Source organism: Cupressus sempervirens, chromosome 5, assembly GCF_028749045.1.
Source record: "Cupressus sempervirens isolate cs-2001-9-10 chromosome 5, ASM2874904v1, whole genome shotgun sequence".
Taxonomy (NCBI): Eukaryota; Viridiplantae; Streptophyta; class Pinopsida; order Cupressales; family Cupressaceae; genus Cupressus; species Cupressus sempervirens.
Genome location: NC_143122.1, coordinates 30,298,049 through 30,320,659, shown reverse-complemented (window position 1 = coordinate 30,320,659; position 22,611 = coordinate 30,298,049). Strand labels below are relative to the sequence as shown.

General features: G+C 32.5%; 1 pseudogene; it reads left to right on the top strand.

Annotated features, from left to right (window-relative positions):
- Nucleotides 1-21,257, top strand: part of LOC149554439 (EID1-like F-box protein 1 pseudogene) — a 57,241-nt pseudogene extending 35,984 nt beyond the window's left edge.
- The last annotated feature ends 1,354 nt before the right edge of the window (nt 21,258-22,611 follow it).

Sequence of the window (22,611 nt, the reverse complement as noted above, 5' to 3'; positions counted from 1 at the left end):
AATCTAGTTTTACATTCAAAGGCAAAGCATATATCTATTAAGTATTACTTTTGGAAAGAAAAAGTTATTGAGAAAGAGATAATATTGGAGTATGTTATCACAAAGGAGTAGATAGCCAACATATTTATAAACCCTTTGGTGAAGGAAAAATTTGAGTACTTGAGAGGTATGCTTGGGGTTATGTCTCAGCCTACTTTTGAGTAATTGATGCATCATATTGCATTCATATAGTTCTAATAGAGCATTGTTTCTTAATGTGGATTGGATGCTTGATTCTTCTCCTATGAGGGAGTATTTGTGTTTGAGATGAGTCATGAAGGAATCTTGGTAACTAGTATCTAACAGTATCTTTGGATAGTTGAGTTCATTGTCTATGTTACTTAAAGAATTCACATAATGATACCTTTTGTCATTGATGTCTATGAAGGAGAGAGTAGCACATGAAAACCATCTTATGGAAGATCATTCTATAGGGGAGAGATATACTTGAGGGAGAGATTCATGTTGTTTGATGAAGAGGATTTGAAAACATGTTGATGTATGAGGGCACTAGTACAAAAACAACAATATGTGACTAAAAAAACTACTAAAATTTGTATATATGTGACTAAAATCAGTCACATGACTAATAGTAGTTAATATCCAGTCATTTATAACGCTACTAAATTTACTTCTAAATGATTTAAGTCACTTATTTGATCATTGATTTTAATCATCAATTTATTCATATATTTAGTGGTATATTTAGTATTATATTTAATCATATATTTAGTCATATATTTGATAATTGATTTAGTCACATATATAGTGGTATACTTAGTAGCATATTTAATCACATATTTAGTATATTTACTCACAAATTTGGTAGTGTATTTAGTAGCATATTTAATAGTATATTTGGTCACATATTTGGTTGTGTATTTGGTCATAATAGAGCATGATGGAATCAAACCACCATCCTCCTGCTTGTAAAGTAGGTGCTATTCCATTAAGCTGTCACCCTTTAAAGATACATAATAAATTATTATTTATTTCATTTCATTCTCAATATAACACCCAAAAAGGTTATGGACCTATATTTCTTAAAATGGGGGCAACGAGGCAACATCTAATCAAGATGATAATTTAAAGCCTCCTTTTATTTCAAAAAATAATTCCATTTTATCAAGCTCAAATCAACTAGAGCAAAAGGGAACTAGGGTAATGGATTTTAAATTTAAAAATCTATTGTTTAACTTTTATTTACTATTAATTCCTATTTCAAAGTTGCTACATCAAACAAGCCTAGGTTTGTACTTTGACTTGTTTTTGTCATCATAGGTTGTTGGGACAAGATAAGATCATTCTAGAACTATGGATTATTTGTTTGTCTTTGACAAGCATGTTATTCATAAGAAAACCTCCCCAATCTATATGAAAAATCAAGGATTACTTGTTGTTCCTAAATTGGTTTTGACAAGTGAGTGTCAACACACTTAAGTCATCTACTTAGTTCATGTCAAACTAGTAAGACATGTCAAGAACAACATGTAAATACTAGACCATGCCTAGTTGCAATGAGTGTCAAGTCACTCATGTGCCAAGTCACTCAAGTGCCAAGTAGATAGACCATGTTGAGTCATTCAGGAGCTGAGTAAACAATGAATGTAGAGCAATGTAGGTACCAAGTCAGAGTATGTAGAATAGTGCATGCCAAGCATCAAAGACTTCATATGTCAAGTGACACGGTTTTTTCATATTTTTTTGTAATGGGAAAAACAACTATGTAAACCATTTTTGAGCTGACTTAAGATTAAATTGTGATATTTTTGAGATAAGGATGAATCTCTATTTGGATTCCTTATGAAATTACATACATCCAACTAGAAAATGGGAAGGATTAAGTAGTGAATGGATGAATCTCAGCCATAGATTCATATCTAATCCTAGGCCACTAAAGTCTTCTTAAGAAGGATGAAGCCCTAAACTCTGTATGGTGGGAAGTGTTTAAGGAATTGAAGGAGTCAGCAAGATAGTTTGCATGTAGAGCATTCATGGTGACTTAGAAGTTATGAAGAAAGAGTGAATTGCAGAATCAATTAGAGAAGAATAGAGGATAGAGAAAAGGATACAACATTAAGACATTTTATCATGAAGGATCAAGAAGACATTGTTTAGAGGTAATATGTTATCAAGAAAGCAAGTTCCAACTGTAAGATCTATGCTAAGATATTTTAATAGGTGATTTAAGTCAAAATCTCTTAACAAAGTAGTCCTAATAGGTTCAATGAAATCAGTTGTAAGTTGAAGTCCTCTAACAAGGTGAGACCTACTAGTCTTTGCAAGCCTTTAACAAGGAAGATATTTCATAGGTTAGTTCATGTTTCATGGTCAAAATATTGTAACATTTATTGGATACACTTTATTACTATAGTAGTGAAGATTTGTGGGTGTCATCCCCACCCTAGTTTTACCTTCTCACTTGGGGGGTTTCTAGGTAATCATATCTGGTGTTATGTGTGTGAATGCTTACATGGTTATATGATTTAGATGTATATACTTTATTTTAGTTTATTCATTGAATGCATGTGGTGGATGAATGGTGAAATTTTTATGGGTCCAAGTTTGAACTATTGATTCACCACCACCTCCCCCCCCACCCCCCCTCAGAAGTTTACCTTTCCTATTATAATTCTAAAAATTGGTATCACAACCTTGTTCTCTAAAAGAGAAGCTTTATAGCTTTGAGGAAAGATCTTAAATGGAAGTCTACAAGTTGGGAAAGACTATTAAGAACTAGGAGATTGAAATACATCTCATACTACATCAACTAAGTGAAGGAAGAGAGGAACTAAAGAAATCTTTGAAGAGAAGGAAAGAAATTGCTATTGCAGAGAATGACACACAATACAAGGAGATAGACACTACTAAGCTATTTGCAAATGGAGATTCCAATGAATTTGATGTGACAATTGCAGTTCTAATGGAAAAGAATAGAGTTCAAGCTGAGGAAAGTAGAAATCTCAAGATAGAACAAGAATCACAAGCTATATTGCTATGTGAGGTAACTGAACAAAAGAAGAAAGCTATGAAATATAAATCCATGATTGAAGAAGAAAAAATAATTATGGCCAATAGATTGGAAGAGATGTCCACAAAGCTAACTAAGATTTCCAACATGAAATTGGATACTCTAAGTCAAATGATGAATGCCAACTATGAAATGAATGTCAAGGACATTGAGATAACTACATCAGAGTTGCAGAATGACCTAAAGAGAGAAAGGGAATTTGATAAAATTTTCAACAATACAAATGAAGCCATCAAATACTTTGAGAAATTATTGAGATCTCCTAAATCCAAGAATGATACATCAGGACTAGGCTACTCAAGCACTGAAAAGGGAGAATTATCCATGTAAGAATTTGGTATAGCTCTAATACCATGTAAGAATTTTTTGAAGGCAATAATTCAACACCAAGATCAAGAAGCTCAATAGATAGCACAAGAGAGACTAATGATGATCAAATGAGAATGGATATCAGATGATTGGAAATGAGATAAATACACACTAGAAGTGCCTATATATAGAAGCAACTAGAATGACTAGGAGTCAAGAAAAATATAAGTATTACAACTTAACACATGTCCACAAAAGGTGTATTATCCTCCATTGAGCACAAGAGTTTGTGCAATGATGAGAGGATAAGATTACATAGTTGTATCTCATAAAGAGATGTTGTAGATACCATGTGCTCAAATAAGTTCCTAACTCTTGTGTTGCCAATAAGACAACTCATATGTCTATGCATATTCCTAAGTGTCTACATGACAACTAATATAAAAATGCATTATCTTAAGTAAACTTAAGTAAAGTGTAAATAGTAAATACTTATTTACAGTAACAATTCAAAAGTGTAGAAGAAAGGAATACCAAAGGTAAGAACTCCAAACCTACTTGTCATAATTTTAGTAAGAAAGGACATAGTGCTAATGTGTGCACAAGAAAGAATAAAAATTAGAATTTCAAGCCTAAGAATATCACTCATTGTCATAAATGCAATAAGCAATATCATCAGGCACATGAATGTAGAACTAGGACCATGCATACACAAAGATTTGAAGGCTATTGCTACAATTTTTAGAAGTATGGACATAGAGCTTTTGAATGTAGATCCAAATCCATGTGGTCATCAAAGAATCAAAAAAAGGTAAGAAACAATGGAAACTCTTATAACTCGGTTTATAATACAAGATATAGCTATCATTATTGTCAAGAATATGGACATGTTCCTAAGAATTGTATTAGGACACACTTCAGAGGTAACTACCAAAGATGGTTATGTCAAACTACATGTTTTAGCTATTTGAAGATAGGTCACATCAATAAATATTGTCCAACTAGGTTAAAGACACCAAGTTGTGAATTTGATAAAGGTAAAGGCAAGATAGATGTTGAACACATAAGAGATGAAATGAATAAGACATTAAAAAATAAAGATATTTGTAATAAATCAAATGGAGAAGGGATCAATTCACCTAATGGGTCAGGTGATCACACCTCATCAAACTATACAAATAAGAGGTATGTGGGACTAATATTTAAAGGCTATATCATACATTAGTTCCAAAAGGAGATAATACTGAAAAGACTAAATTAACATGAATAAAGATGCAAGATGTTATTAGAAATTCAAGAAATATCTTTAAGTTTTTTATGTTGTTACCAAGCATGAAATGTTTCCTATATGTGTTGAGTGTAATGTTAGAGGATGTCAAGCTATCAGACTAGGTGATTGATGTCAAACTTGTAGTAGTTGTCGAGTGATGGAAATGTTAATGGATGTTGAGTGAACCTGAAGTTGGTTAATGTCAAGCTTACAGTTGTGTAAGTACTCAATATTAAATGAAAATTTTACAAAGGGTATATTATCGATCTAAGCTCATTTTTCATCATTTCAAAATTTAGAAAGAGCAAGAAGAGCTAGAGGTGATCTGGAAATTCTTCAAAAGCAATTGTAGAATATTTGTGTAGCAATTCATCACTATTTTGTCTGATCTCACAAGGTATTTATCAAGAGTCAAGCTACACAATTTAAACTTTCATAAACCCTATCTTGACACAATGGCATCAAGTTCAAAAGAAATTAAAGGGAAGGAAGTTTTAAATGTTCAACTAGTTAGTAATGAAATTAAGCAACTTGTATTTAAAGCCATTCCTGACATTACTTATAAACAAGACCCTTCTAGCACATTGTCAATGATCTTGCTAAATGTGATAATGGTACAAGATGTGAGGAAATGCTACAATTACAATATGGGAAGCATTGGTGACATGGAAATAAGAGGTGCATACAATAGGTTGTGTGAAAATGGTTTTTTGGAAGTAGAATTCAAAATTGTTGAGAAAAAGGGTTTAAAACAAGCCCTAGATTTTTCAAATGTTTTCAAAATACAATAGATAAGAATTGTGTTGAGCCAAATTCATGATGATTCCTTGTGGCTGAAGAGTGTAACAATCAAAATTACCAAGAGAATAATTCATAGAGTTACTAGCTACCAAATCCTAGATCAACCTAAGACACTTAGAATTGATTTCAAGGAAATGATTGAGAAGAATACTGGAGGAATCTTGAATAAGAGAGGTATGACTATAGATACAATCATAGATCCTCTTATCAACTTTGTTGTAAGGGTAATCTCACACTGTAAGAATTTGGTATAGCTCTGATACCATGTAAGAATTTTCCTTAGGAAAAAATTCACCCAAGACCAAGGAACTCAAGTACAAGCACAATGGTAGACCAAAAGAGTATGATCAAAATAATGATATGATATGATGTTCAATATATTGATTGATTATGTACACTAGAGATGCCTATATATAAAGGCCTTTGGAATGTTTCTAAAATGCCTAGGAATTAGCAACATGATAAGTCTTACAACCAACCACATGTCCACCAGGTGTGGATTTTCCTCCATTAAGCATAGGAGTAAGTGTGATGATGAGAGAATAAACCTACAAAGGTGTAGCACAAAAAATCATGTTGTAGACACCATGTGCTAAAATAGGAGTATGAATCACTATGTTTTCTACATGACAACTTAGTTAATTATGCAAACTCTAGTGTTGTAGACACCATGTGCTAAATTAGAGTTTCTTACTCCAATGTTGTCAACATGACAACTCATATAAGAGTATGAAAACTCCTAAGTGTCTCACCTAAGAAATAATAAAATAATCCTAAGTAAACTTAAGTAAAGTGTAAATAGTAAATACTTATTTACACCAACACCCCCCCCCCCCTTAAGTGCAACTTAGGGGAATGCACTTAAGCTTATGAAAGCTTAATAATGCAATGCAATCTCTCATAAAATGGAGAAAGAGGGAAAACCTCATGGGAAAAACCCTCCCCAAAAAAGAGAGATGAAAAATCAAGATGCATGGATGGATGGAGTAATCAAGAGGCTCCATCATGACATACATCAAGTATATACAAAAGAGAAATGTGAGAAGGACAAAACCCCATAAGAGGAAAAAGTCCCCCCATAAAAGAGAAGAAGGAAACAAGGTAGTCCCCCCCCTAAATGTAGTGTGCCAATCAATGATAGTTGCTCCAATGTAGAAGCTAATCCAATGTTATTGAATAATGTTCCTCCCCTTTGGAAGAAACAATGGTAGAGGTACAAATGAGATGCTTCTCCTATGCGTAGAAGAAATCTTGATGATGAATAGTGTCTCTGAAACCTGCTCAACTATCCCTATGTTGATGCTGATGGTCAACCCTTCCAATACTGTGGAAAAGAACATGTACATATAGAGAAAGGATGGATGTACAACATGCCCCAAAGAACCAACTATCTCCTCAAATGATAAAGAGGCCTCCTGTAACTACTATACATAGGGATCCAAAATCACATCAACATGTGAAGACTAGTCATGCAGAGAATCAACAAGAGGGTCAGAGTGATCCCTCACAACAATTGAAGAAGGATTTTCTTCATAAAAGAGAAGATGTATATCTCCCAAATTTTCTATGTGTGACTCCATGAACAAACCTCAAATATCTGCTAAGAAGTCATCCACTGATGCTGGAACTAGAAGACAAGGTGAACCTTTCTATTCTGGACCTATCAATATGGGTATGGATGAAGTATTCACCTCAACAAAGAGAAGACAAATATCATTGATGATGTATCCCACATATTCAATGCAAGACTCCATGAACAAACCTTCAATGTCTAGAAGGAAGTCATCCCATGAAGCTAAAGTAGGAAGACATGGTATTTCCTACTGCATTGAATCAAAAGCATCTATGCCTAGAACTAGATCAGTAGTAGCAACAAGAGCTTCAAGAGGTGGGATCTCATTTGCAATTGAAGGAACCATAGCTGAAGTGACTAAAGATAGAATGTCCTCTAGAAATGGAGGAACTTGTAGATCTCCATATGATTCCCAAAGATCCATCCAAACATCATGAGGAAAACTTGCCATACGAAGAGGGGCAAAAGATTCCTTACTCATACTATTGTACATAAATTGAATAAGAAGATGAAGATGATCTACTCAATTAGGATTAGGTGGCAATATCTTCAAGTAGAGATAAGGAAACACTTCATAAAGTTCTCTTAGATGATCAATGATTAAGGCACTCCATTTCTGATAGTTCCTCAGAGTCAACTTTGGTCTAATACCAGACTGACAGATGTGACAAGAATTCATGAGGTCAATGAATGTAACCCCCAAAAATGCAAGAGAGAATCAAAGAAATCCCCCCTAATGGATGATTCAAGCACTTTATAGCCACTTTCCAATTTAGGGCCTATTTTTGGAAGTAGTTTTTTTGTCCACACAAGCCTATAATCTAATTTTAGATCTAGAAAGTAGACAAAAAATTATGCACTTTCAAAAAAAGGGAACCTAAATATGTGTCTAGATGAGCCTGTACTAAGCATTTGAAGTGGCAAAAATCAAGATTTACAAGTTGCAAAAAAATTTGAAAATAGAGATCTCAAACCACCTACACTAATGTGTAGATCATGAAATTCTACCCCAAAACAAAAAAAAAAAAAAACCAAAAAAAATGGGACAAAAAAAGGAGTCAGTATGAGGGAGATATCGTTGTTTGAAAATCACCTCTATTATTATTTTTCTGAATCGCCACTGTCACTCCCCCAAAAATTAGATGACTCTAGATTTCACCTCAGAGGTCTGATTTTGGTGAAATAAAAGTTCATTTGGGGGTTTTTTGACCTTCTGAATATGATGCCAATATCTGATTAGCACCAGTAAGCTCAGATCTTTGCCTGCAAAAAATCTCTCCTATTGACCTAATGGCCAAAAAAATTCAAAAAATAATGTAGATCTAAAAAAAATAGTAGAGATTCAAATGATAAAATATGTAGATCTGAAATATAAATTCAAAGATCTGAAATGATCGTACCAATTCTACAAATTGGGCCTCCGGGTGTCAGTTTACAAAAAAAATTACCTCAAATTTGACTATGGCCCAATATAGGGAAATTTATAGTCAATTTTCACTTAATCGATGTTTTAGATGCAATGGTGAGGTCCACTTTGGCTCTAGATGCTCCCAATATCTATAGATTCTTTGGATCTAGGTTGAGGTGCTAAAGTAAGAATGGTCTCAAATGGCTATGTGAAGAGAATGTCCCCAAGCTCTGATACCATGTAAGAATTTTGTATAGCTCTAATACCATGTAAGAATTTTCCTTTGGAAAAAATTCACCCAAGACTAAGGAACTCAAGCACAAGCACAATAGTAGACCAAAAGAGTATGATCAAAATAATGATATGATATTCAATTCAATATATTGATTGATTATGTACACTAGAGGTGTATGTCTATAAAGGCCTCTGGAATGCTTCTAGAATGCCTAGGAATTAGTAACATGATAAGTCTTACAACCAAGTACATGTCCACCAGGTGTGGATTATCCTCCATTAAGCACATGAGTAAGTGTAATGATGAGAGGATAAGCCTACAAAGGTGTAGGACAAAAAATTATGTTTTAGACACCATGTGCTAAAATAGGAGTATGAATAACTATGTTGTCTATATGACAATTTAGTTAATTATGTAAACTCTAGTATTGTAGACACCATGTATTGAATTGGTGTTGCTTACTCCAATGTTTTCAACATGACAACTCATAAGAGTATGCAAACTCTTAAGTTCTCACCTAAGAAATAATAAAATAAGGCATTAACCTAAGTAAACTTAAGTAAAGTATAAATAGTAAATACTTATTTACACCAACACACACAAATTCTATCAATCTAGTAGATTGAATAGTGTACCTTGTATATTTGTAGATGTTGGTTATAAAATTGTTAAGAAAGATCATACATATGATCTAGCAAAACTTCAATTGCAACAACTAATGGAGAACCTTGGAGCAATCAGGAAAACCAGGAGTACACAATGCATATTTGGTTCTATATTGATTTACATATTCTTCTATGCACAAAATACATTTCCCTCATTTGGAATGGTAGGATGGAAGAATAATAGATTAGTTGCAATATAGATTGGTGAATACATTGAACATCTAGGAGAAAATTTTGAATCCTTAATAACTAGCTACTTTAAATACTTCAAGAAGTCAATGAAGCAGAGACTAAGGATACTAGTTTCCTTAGTTGAGAAACATTATAATGATGTTTTTTTTCTTGTTGATGTTGACTACACATTTGTGCAAGTTGCCACACCAAGGGTAAGATGGTTGAGACCCTTAGGGTGTGAGGTAAATGTATATGAAGCCTTTGTAGCAATAATAGATTTACTTGCAGAAGAGGTAGACAAAGCTATAATTTTTTTGGAAACTATGAAATGGTAAAATCTAAGATTACCATGGATTTGAAAACTACCTTTGCCATGAAGAAAAAGGAAAAGATAGTAAAGAAGTTGAAAGAAAAATTTGGAGAAGGTGTCAAGGAAGAAGAGGAAGAAGAAGAAGAAGATGAAGAAGAAGAAACTCAAGCTGAAGAACCTCTAACACTAACATAGGGCATGGGAGAAGATAAGGAAGAAGAGGAGACTAAAGGTGTCAAGGGAGAAGAAGCTATGGAAGCACCTACTCCTACCAAGAAAAAGAAAGGCAAAGGTAGAGCCAATGGAAAGGACAAAGATACTTGTTAACCATAGTTAGCCAAAGCCCATTGCACCTACAACTAGAGCCAACACATGTGCTGCAACACAAAAGGCTAAATAAAATACAAAGAAAATAGAGCAAGGAGTAGAAAAGATAGAGAAAGAAGTAGGTAGTTCAACCAGATTCTGATGAAGAGAAGATAGAATCAGATGACAACAACCAATTCAAGGTGGTGAGTCATAATCCTCTCTCAAATCTTGAGAATTTATGTGAAAATATCAAAAAAATGTAGATTTATCAAGTTCTAGTCATGTTCATTTTGAAAAATTGGGTAAAGAAGAGAAAAACCAAGTGGAAGTGACATTATATGCCATGATATCAAAGTTTAAGACAACACCAATAGAATTTGCCAACTCGGTACTAAAAGTCTATATGACATAGTTGAGCAAAAATGGCATTATTGTCTAAATTTGGAAAGACAAATGAGGGAGACAACACTAGCATAAGTAATTCCTATGTTGACTAAGGGACAAATTGCTAAGGAAATAAAGAAATATGTAGCTAGGTTCACACCTAAATATAGAGCCTTTATTATTCTCCAAAATAATACTGAAGATGTTGTTAAGAAGTCAACACAAATATGGAAACTCATTTATAGGTTAACCACAGTGCAGAAAGGAGAAACTAACCCTTCAAATCTTAAAATGTTGATAAAGAAGATGATGATGAGGAAGACAATGACAAAGACAACACAGTTGGAGGAGAGATAGAAACAAAAGAAGATGATAAGACAACAGCTGAGCCTGAGTAGCAAGAAGAATAGAGTGTGCATGACACACAATTGTTGAGTGTTAGTCCTCCCCATGACACAACCAAGATAAGTGAAACTATAAAAATCAAAGATGTCTCCAATCCATCAGTTCATAACAGCAATCCTCTTACTGCAAAAGATTTAAAGAAGATCTTAGATCGATCTACATTTCAAGCCAAACTATGTGGCAATCCAAGTTTGGTTAGTGTAGAAGAACTACAAAAGGCAGTAACTAATTTCACAAGGGAAAAGGTGAATCCACAAAAACCACCTTCCATCATCCCTTTAGTTACTAATGTACAACATTTTATCCAAATTATGTTAGATACATCTACCAAGGTTGATACAATTGAGAAGAAAATTGCAGAAGAGAAAGACACCACTAAAAGAAAACAAAAGGAAACAAGATAGATAGATTCATCTATACCTACAACACAAGAACAAGGTGCAAGCCAAGTCATAGTGGAAAACTAGGGCAAGCCTAAAGAGATAGAACCAAAGGTGACAGAACAAGTGGCCATCCAAGCACTGGTAGCCTTACTAGCATCTGGCATTCCTTCCACACAAACTCTTCAGAAGTTGAAGATAGACACTACTTTATTATAGATCTCAGTATCAATCCCAAGCTCATCAAATGTTGAAAAGGTAATTCATTATGGAGATATAACCCCCAATGAATAAATTGTTATACCAAAGTATGATTATGATACTATGACATTGGAAAAAAAATGCTTAGGAGAGAAAATAGGTAGAAGCAAGGACTTCAAGATATTAAGGACATTTTTGTAGATGCATTTAGTCTGCCAACTCCTAAAGAGACCAAGCCATTAATAGAACAACCAACAGACATAATGGAGAAGGTAAATAATAAATACTTTGATACAAATGAAATACTATTAGAATGGTCTAAAAAGAAGTTTCAAAATAGAATAAATGAGAAAATATCTAGTGACATAGCACTTACTCAAGTTGCATTGGAAACTAAGGTTGAGGATGTGAAGAAGGTACTTGAGAATATATTCTCATTGTACACAAAACTATGTAATCCTACCCTCTTCACCCAAGAGACCAGAAGTCATATTCTAAGTTTGGAAAGCCAAATATCAACATTAGGTGCAAGATTACCATCAAATCTAGCTCAAAGTGAGAGGCATTTTAGGACATTGCTTCAAACATAGAGTCAATTAGCTATCTTAATAGTAGATGAGGCTAACATTAGAACCAAATTGATAGGCATACAAGCTACCCTCACCCCACACATGGAGTTATTGCACAAGGAGCTAGCCTATGTTTAAATTCTACTAAAGAAAGAACCTAATCTTTCTACTTTAGATGGTCTAGTACACCTTGCTATTGAGCTTGCAATCCAAATTAATTCATTGGATGTTGCATGTGATAACTAGGATGTAGCCCTCAAGATAATCATGGATGTCCATAAATTTTTTCTAGACAAACACATAATAAGTGTATAGCCCATTTGACATAAGTGTCAAAATGGGGAGAATAAAAGGGGGAGAAACATAATATGGGGGAGAATAAGAGAGAATAAGAAAGGGGGAGCATAGTAGTAGAGATATATCAAAGGATAGAGTATTAGTGTTATTGAAGTCAATGAGTATCAGCAGAGAAGAGTGCATATTTTGGATACAAAATAGATATATTAACTCAGGGGGAGTTATCAAATTTTGAGGTATATAAGTTAGTGCAAAATTTTAAAATTTTGAAGTTTTGTATATAAGTCAAGTCATGGATATGTTATACTTGAGAGATTAAGGATAATATTGTATATTCAAGTGTTTTTTACACTCATGTCAATGGGGGAGATTTTTTATCTTAGATTGGTTTTGACAAGTGAGTGTCAACACACTTAACTCATCTACTTAGTTCATGCCAAACTAGTAATACATGTCTAGCACAACATGTAAATATTAGACCATGCCAAGTTGTAATGAGTGCCAAGTCACTCAAGTGCCAAGAAAATACAACATGTCAAGTGATTCAAAATTTTATTAAACAATGGATGCCGAGCAATGCTGGTGCCAAGTCATAGTATACAGAATAGTGCATGTCAAGCATCAGAGGCTTCATATGTCCAGTGACATAGTTTTGTCATTTTTTTTGTAATGGCACAAAAAAACTATGTAAAGCATTTTTTAGCCAACTTAATATTAAATTGCAATATTTTTGAGATAAGCATGAATCTCTATTTGGATTCCCTACGTATAAAGCATGAGATTAGAAAAATTCATATAAAAACTCTATTTTTCTATACATTTATTAATAGAATGGAAATGAAATTGATATATTTTATTGTTTTAGAATATATAAATCTAATATATAGAATATTTCTATTTTTTAATGTTTTAATCTATTTAGATGGGATATACATGCAATTACATGCAACCAATCAAAAAATGGGAAGGATTAAGTGGCAAATAAATGAATCTCAGCCATAGATTTATACCTAATCCCAAGATACCAAAGTCTTCTTAAGGAGGATGAAGCCCTAAACTCTTTATGGTATAGAGTTTTTAAGGAATTGAAGGAGAAAACAAGATATTTTTCATGCAAAGCATTCATGGTGACTTAGAAGTTATGAAGAAAGAGTGAATTATAGAATTAGTTCAAGAAGAATAGAGGGTAGAGAAAAGGATACAACATTGAGACATCTGATCATGAAGGATCAAGAAGACATTGTTTAGAGGTTATTTTTTATCAAGAAAGCAAGTGCCAACCATAGGATCTATGCTAAGAAATTTTAATAAGTGATTTTAGTCAAAATCTCTTAACAGAGTAGTCCTAAGAGGATATATGAAATCCTTTGATAGGGTGCTTACTTAGTTGTAAGTTGAAGTCCTCTAATAAGGAACACTTCTAAAAGGGTGTTGAAATCCTCTAACAATGTGAGACCTAATAGTCTTTGTAAGCCTTCAAAAATGTAGGCCTTTCATAGGGTAGATCATGTTTCATGGTCAAAACATTGTAACCTTCATTGGATACACTTTATTACTATAGTAGTGAAGATTTGTGGGTGTCATCCACACCCTAGTTTTACCTTCTCACTTGGAGGGTTTCTGGGTAATCATATATAGTGGTATACGTGTGAATGCTTACATAGTAATATGATTTAGATGTATATACTTTATTTCAACTTATTCATTGAATTCCTATAATGGATGTGTGGTGAAAGTTTTATGGGTCCAAGTTTAAACTACTGATTCACCACCAACCCCCCCCCCCCCCCCCCCCCCCCAAGAATTTTACCTTTCCTATTGTAATCCCAACATTATTTATAGAATTAAATTTTAATTCAAGTTTAAAGCATTAATATGCATCTCATTGTTGCTATTAATATCTCAAATTAGGTTAAACATGTCTGTAGTACACCAAGACAGTTGTCTAAGTGAAGGTATTCTAATGGCTATATGAGTTCCTACAAAGATAATTGTATAAGAGCACAAAGTTGATCAAAATTTCCTCTAAGGGAGAAAACTCATGTACTAGAAAATGATTTTCCCTAGTAGTCACTAAGATAATGTGATTGAATTGCACCAAAAATTATTTGCAAGCAATTATTTCTACTTGCATGTGGTGTTAGAGGGTCTGAAGAGTTCAACATGATGTATTAAATTAAGTTATTGGGAATGATTCAATTAGAAAAAGGTTTGCAACATTTTTAAAAAATACAATCTATTGCAATAATATTTTTAGTATGGGCATGCATCTAAGAAACCTTTTTGTTCTTGGTAACTAGCCAAAGTATTAAATAAGCATCACCTTAAACAAGAAATGCTTGGACTCTTACTCAATAGTTTAAATCAATTCAAGAAACCTGAGAATATTTGGACAATAACTATCCAAAATGTTGGCTACACACAACACTAGTACAAAAATAATAATATATTACTAAATAAACTACTAAAAATTGTAGATATGTGACTAATTTTGATCACATGACCAATGGTACTTAATTGTTGGACATTTATCTCCTAACCAAATTTATGACTAAACTACTTTAATCATTGATTAGATCATTGATATAGTTGTTTATTGTTGTTACTTGGTATTTTATATTATAGTTTATTTGGTAGTATATTTGGTATTTTTTTGGGTAGTATATATGTTAGTATATTTGGTAGTTTATCTAGTTGTTTATTTGGTAGTTTATTTAATCATTAATTTAGTCATATTAGGGCACGATGGAATCTAAGCACCATCCTCCTACTTATAAAGCAGGTGCTCTTCGATTAAGCTAGTAACTTTAAAGAATAATGCAAAAAATTAACAAATTTGTCTTTCCAACATTAGATCTACCATGATCATGGTCACTATAACATGATATACTATTCTCAAAGAACACAAATTTTAGTTATTATGAAAAAAAAAATCTAAATCTTTATCAAAAACAAATTTAAATTTTAAATTCTTTTTTCCAAGCATTTTAAAATTATATTTCATGTTAAGTATACTTCTCTAAATTATTATAGTGATAAACTCATATAAAACATAATTCGGGGCACTTTGGCCACACACAAGTATTGTTTCTTGTGCTAACTTCTCAAAAAAATATACAAATTATTATGTAATTTAAGTCAAAAAAATAGACCTTTGCATTAAATAAAAACATCAAACCCCATTAAAAAATCACGAGTATTTTCTTTACCAATATTCTAAGCCCTTAGACATAAAATATCTAATCAATATGTTGGACAGAGATAAAGCATAGAAGAAAAAGAAGGATAATAATCTATTGATATTACTCTTCAGCAATCAAATATCCAGATCAAACCAATCAGCATAAGCACTCATTAAAATAGAAGAAATAAATATTCAAGAGGAAAATGACATCAAATCAGATGGTTATACTATAGGAAAACTATAGTGGCTAAACAACTTGATTGGGGCCAACATAAGGAGCTAATTTTGTTAGTTCTCCCTATAATCAATGGAACATGGATTACAATTTTAATTATTCACATGCTTCAAGTTGTAGTTATAATAGGGAGGTTGTAGGTTGTTGTCCTATTGTAAGCTATAGTGGTAATTTTCCATAATGGGAATTCTACTTTCCTCAGCTCAATAAAGGTGGGCAATCTTCATTAGAAAATTATTGTACATATTTTGTAGCATATTTTGATGGTTCATGCACTGATACAAACAATTCATGAACACATGAATATATGCCAAGAGAAACCTGTGGACCTAATTCTAGGTACATGGAAACATCCTTGGTTTGAATAGGCTTTGTTCGAAGGACTCTAACACAAGAAAATGGTTGTTATCAACATCACTGTCAAAAAAAAACATTGGATATTATTGTTGATGGTATATGGAAAGCATCATAAAGTTGGAGGAGCAATCATCTTTGCTACTTTTAATGGGGAGTTGTTATGTTCCCCTTATAATGAGCTTTTTGGGGATAATTCTTTGGCCCTACATAGTCAATGCCCAAATTCATGTAAGTGTAATGGCAAGTCCATTGGTGGAAAATGTCACTGCTTTCTAGGATTTATTGGCAATGACTATGGAATAAGAACTTTCCCTACAAATTGTAGTGGGCATTGAACATGTAAATCAACTGGAGTCTATGATTATGAATTGGGTTTAACAAAAGAAAACTATTCAACTATTGGTTGTGAATCATGATGAATAATGCAGCTTATATGGAGGTTTTTTTGATAATTGTGTTTCTAATTTTAGGTGCTCTGGTTATGTAGGATATACTGGCCAAAATAGAAGTGTTCTATTTTCAAGTCTCTCAATGCATGGGGATGTCATGGTATGGGATGTACGAGGTCAACACTATGCTCCAAGAAAACCAATTAGTCTACAATAGTTAAAAGAAAATGTTGTTATGAAAAACTATAACAAGATGATACCAAGTAGTGACATGTTGTTTGGTATTTTGGATGATGGACATTGTGCAACAACAATAAAGCATCTAGCTTGCTAGATAACTACCCAAAATGGTGATAATCAATTTTGTGATATTTTATTTAGCATACAAATAATATATTGTAGCATATGGTGCTCAACTTAATTTTTTAGGTAGGACTCCATTTGGTTGTGAGGAAGTAGGGGAAGGACTCTGTACAGGAGGTGGTGGGCTTTGCCCATGGTGGCAATAATATTTTAGGATGTTGTTACTTATGGGTTTAATTGTCACTACAACTTTCTTTTTCCTAGGTGCAATTTGGTACATTTTCCAAAGCTTTTTAGTTTCTAATAGAGATATAATAGTTTTCTTATTTTCTTTCCATTTGGTCTATGGGGATTTTATGCAAGCACTTTGCTATTATAAAACAATTGTGTATTTCAATCCCTTTGGCTTTTTTTTCACTAGTAGATATTGATAGAATAATAATTTGACTTTACTAATCTTATATAAAGATAAGAAAAGAGCCATATATCATCTTATTATTAGTTTTATATTGAGATTTATTTTTTACACAATTAAAGATTCAAACGTTGGCTAACACTTCTACAACCATCAAAGTAGCTACTTCTTTAATATGTCCAAAAAAGTAGTCCATAAAAAAAAAAATTGATGATTAGAACTAGCATAGTCAAAAACTTAACACAAAGGTAAGTAAGTTGTAAAAGGAATTGAATTGTAACTCATCTATTTCTAATAGGAAATTACATCTCATTATGATGGGCTACAGTAGGAGATGGTTACAATTACACATGGGTTGAACACAACTTCTCATTATTCATATTTCAAGATGTGCTTTTTCTAAATAAATAATTAAGATATTTGTTTTCTAGCACTATTGTAATCTTTAAAAAAGTGAAACTATAACTTCTTTTATTTCATACATTCAAAATGACAACCACTTCTAGAAGGATTACAAGGAAACGAGATTATGCTATCAAAAATGCAAAAATAAAAATAATTGAAAATACATTATAAGGAAACTCAAAGGTATTTGGCAAGGGTATAGGAACTAAATTAATAATTTAAAAAAAAGGAATAAAGTTAATATCGTACACCTAAATAATTTCCAATGGAAGATAATGTCAGTTTGATGGGATATATAAAGAGATGGTACCAATCAAAAAGAACTCTACACTTGTAATAGATAGTCAAAACCTTAAAAAAGAAAAAAAAATCATTAAAAAATTCCTCTACACTTGTAAAAGATAGGTAAAAAACTCCAAAAAATTGTAAATTATTTAAGACATCTATACCAAATCTAGAAAGATAAGCAAGGACACTAACATAATGCTTATACTCCTCAAAAAAAATGTCTACAAACTAAATAGAAAGAGACATAAGATATAAATTGAAGATGGTGATATTCTTCATTAGGAAACAAACCTCAAGCTCACTCGCTAAATTTGTGTGTTTTCTCCTCAAAGCCTCCATAACATCCTTTGCAGCATCAAATGTTGTAACTGCAAAAGCTTCTTAGTGAATCCCAAGATTATGCCTTATCCTAGCTTGATAACCATTCACATTTGTAGGATTTGACTATGAAGATTTAGACCCTATAGGAACATTCCCATTAATTGTTGGTTCTTTATCTGATTCTTGTGCTTGTGTATTTGTATTATCATGAGGTACAGTCATAACATCCCCTATGAAACTTGACTATTTGCAACATCTAAAGGCATGTTACTTTCATTTGGGTTAGAAGTTATAGTATTACTTTCTACTAAATTTATAGAAGTTGATTTTGTTGCTGAGCAACTGCAACTCCTATTACCAATTCTGATTTGTTGGCAACATCACGACATTCTAACAAATATGTATGCAACCAGTAATAGAGTGCCTATAGATATAACAATACCTAAATAAAACTAGCATAAATATATCAATTTAGCTACTTAAATAAACATAACAATAATAAACCACACATATAGCACCACTCTATTCTACAATTTTATATTGGGAGTAAATTATCAATAAGAAAAGTAGGATCTATTATTAGAAGATGAAGATTAAAGATTGATGCTTTTCTATTTCTACTCACCACTCTATATATGATAATTCTATGCAATGAGTATTCTTACATTAATTATGAGAAAAATATTTGTTGCCACATATTATGTCCTATAAATTATGAAACCACCATAAAGCACTTTACACAAACAAAGTGTAAACACTTCAAACCCAAAATTACAAATAGACCTAGGGATACATTGTAGCTACTTTTAGAAGAGCAAGCTTTCAATGAGCTTCCTTGGGCTTCTACAAAGAAAGGAGTAACTAGGGTATCCAGGAAAGCCAAACCTAGTGAGGTATGTGGTCCAAGTACTTGTCAAATGTCTTTCTCGTAGGTTTGTTTTATGTGTCAAAGCTTAGTAAATATAAAATACAAACCAAGTGACTTCTAACACTTGATACACCATGCTTTTAACCCTAAAGAAAGTAATTTATTGTGTCTTCAAACCAAATCTCTTCTTTTGTCTCCTGATATACCTATAGTCAGAGTTAAAACAATACTTCACTTGAGATACTTCTGTAGAAAACCTCATAGAATGAGTGTCACATAAAAAAAAGGGACCTTGCATTGAAGGGGGAAATGGTATACCTTATCACATTAATTTCCCTAGCTTATCCATCCTTTTGATAAACTCTTGAAGAGACTGATAGCATTGGAATAGGCAAAATTAATATTGTCCCTGTCACCCAATTTTTGCAAAAATTCCCACTTAAGCCAAAATATCCTTGCCTTATGTTGAATAGGAAAATATTCCAGATTGGTATTGTTAATCAAATTGATACCATTCACCAATTCACCTCTCATATATTCTAGATTGGTATTTACTTAAATTGATATAAATCTTTCCTTCCTTCTTGTGATTTCCATTATCTCCTTGCATCCACATAAAAGGTGTATTCATGCTACCATCATCTTCCTTAATAACTGCACTTCTTAGAAACCCCCTTTATTAAAGCATGCCCAATAATGCAAAAATTTTGTTGCATTTATTACTCTTAACTTCCCAAAAAAGTATAGAAAAGGAAACATAAAACATCACATACAATAGCGTAGAAAAAAGTTACTTGTTTAAAGAAGAAGAATGAAATGATTCCATCTTCATCTTGGCAACATATAGTGCCTATCATATGTTATAGAAGTTTACAATTCACATTCTCCACTAAGTGGAAATATGCATTATACTGTTATAATATTTGCAATAGAGGCAAAATGCATATTCAATTAGGTTCAAATACACTTTTCTATTTTAGTCTTAGTTGTCACTCTAAGAATGATGCCATCAGTACTTCCTGATATTGTAGACAATGTCTTGAATCCCAAAGACATTCCAAGTCTTCATAATTTTTCTTGTAGTACACCTAGAAATACCTCTTTATCTCAATTAAATTAGATGATAGAAATTGATAATTGAGAGTTGGCAGATGAAAACTATCCAAATTTCAACATTTATTAACTATTATGCTTGACTGATTGAGAATGATGAAAAGCACAACTCAATTAACCAACTGCATCTCAATTTAGCATTAATAAGTGTCAAGATAACATGCTCCCTAGGGTCATCTCTGAGGAGAAGTGAATCATTCTCCTTATCAAGAAACATAAGTTGTCAACTTGGTCTTAAAGGGTCCTCAAGCTAGCCTTCTAGGCCAAATATGCAGGCAAGTTAACTTTGCAGTTCTAGATAATTGCTAAAATGTGTGACATCCAAAGATCTCCCAACTTACCCTTGTTTGCATACCTATCAAAACACCAATAACTTTTATTTTCCATATCTTGTATTTTCAAATGGTTTGAAGATCTTGTGAAGTGGATACTTTGGAAAGAGTTTTGTTTGTCACAAGCACCAAAAATGGTTACTAATCTTACTAGGGTTGGTCACAACACCATAGATGGAAATTGGAACACTCTTGGGAAGCTCATATTTTATTTTTCTGGATGCCATAATACTAACAATGGGTTTCTATCTAGAGCTATACTAGGTCACTTTGTAGTTAGGACAAGGTTTTTATAGACTACTGACAAGAGTTTTCTTCTTCCATAGTACAAATCCAATACATTATATGTGATAGATCCGTGTGAGTGTTTGACACATATATTTATGGTGATGTGGGCTTATTTTAAGGTATATTTAAATCATTTTCAAAATCTAAAAGAAGGAGGATGCTCATTGAGAAACAAGCCCAAGTACATCCAAAAGATAGTTGTGGTTATTGCAGGAAAAAGGTATGGAGCTTGCACCATGAAAAATATGATTCCTAAAAGTCCATTTAGGAGGTTGGATGCCTATATAGATCAAAGAGTGTTTTATATTCCTCAAAGGGCACTTGATTGGAATCTACACTTTTCTTCCCCTTTTAGATTTTGATAGTGTGTCAAAAGGGGAAGAATACAGGGTAACCTAGCATGGGAAAATGTATGTAATACTAATAATTCTTCCCTTATCTCTATTCCAAATTTCCTTGTATACTCAAATCATTATGATAATTGAGATATGTGATTGATGGTTTTCTTCTTCTTCTTCTTTTCTATTGGGCATAGCATATGTTCTGATTTGGAGAATGTCATGTCTTAAGGGTTGAGCTTTAAATTTATAACCTTGATAATATTATTTTGGTAGTTAATAAAAAATAGTTAAATGTTTTTTATGTACCTTTTATATTTTAGGAAGAGCTTCCACAATTTGTAGGCAGTTAATGTTGGGGGATACCCCAACATAATCTAGGAGAAAGAAATATTTTTGTTAAAGAAAAGCTCTAATGTTCCTTTATGTTATGTTGCTTATCAATTAAGTATTTTGTTTTAAATGATTTCTATTTGTTATATAAAGATTATTTTGTAATTGGATGATCGATTTTGTATTGTTTTCTATCTATATAGGCTTCAGTACCTGCCTTCACTATCTTTGGAATTGTGAAATCCCATTTTTTTGCCATCTTTAGTTGCTTCATTGCTACACAATATGATCTAAATTCTTGCATAATTTTATAGTTTTATATAATACTTAAGACTTCACATTTTCAAGGATTCAAGGATATTTTATTTTTATTACTAAAATTATGAATTGTGGAATTATAGAGGTGAAGTCTTTTATCTTCAAACCCTTGTGTATGAAAAAAAAACCTCATAAATTATAAAAATAATTTGGAGTCTTCCATAGTTTTCTAAAGTTGGATAGGGTTTTGATAAACAAAATTGATCATTTATACTTTCAAGAAAAGGATCCTATATTGTTTATACCCTCTAAGTGGGGATTTGTTGATAAAAAAATTATAGCATCTGGAATAGTGGAGATGCTTCAAGAATACTACAAGATCATATCTTGAAGGGGAAGTTTTTGAGCACATATACAAATACTTATGTAAAAATTTTACCTCATATTTTAAATGTCCTGGCTCCAATAGTGTGGAAGAGAATTGTGGAGTTGGAGGATTACAACAAAGTTTTTCCTATGGCTAGAAAGGATGAAAGCAATATTGAAAAGGTTGTATGCTAGTGGTTATAGATAGATATTTTTGGATCACCTCTCATTTTATGCTAGAAGGGTCAATCAGGTAAATGAAAAAATCTCCATATAAACAAACTATGATTTTTTTGTGGTTCCATTTATAAAATTAGAGTCTGTTAGTGAACTTTGACAACTACACCTATAACTAATTTGCATAATGATACCAAGCTTCTATTTTGTATCATCTTAACTGTCAATGTGTTTGTCTTGTAGATATGGAAGATTGGGTAAATGTGGCAATGTCTTGTTTT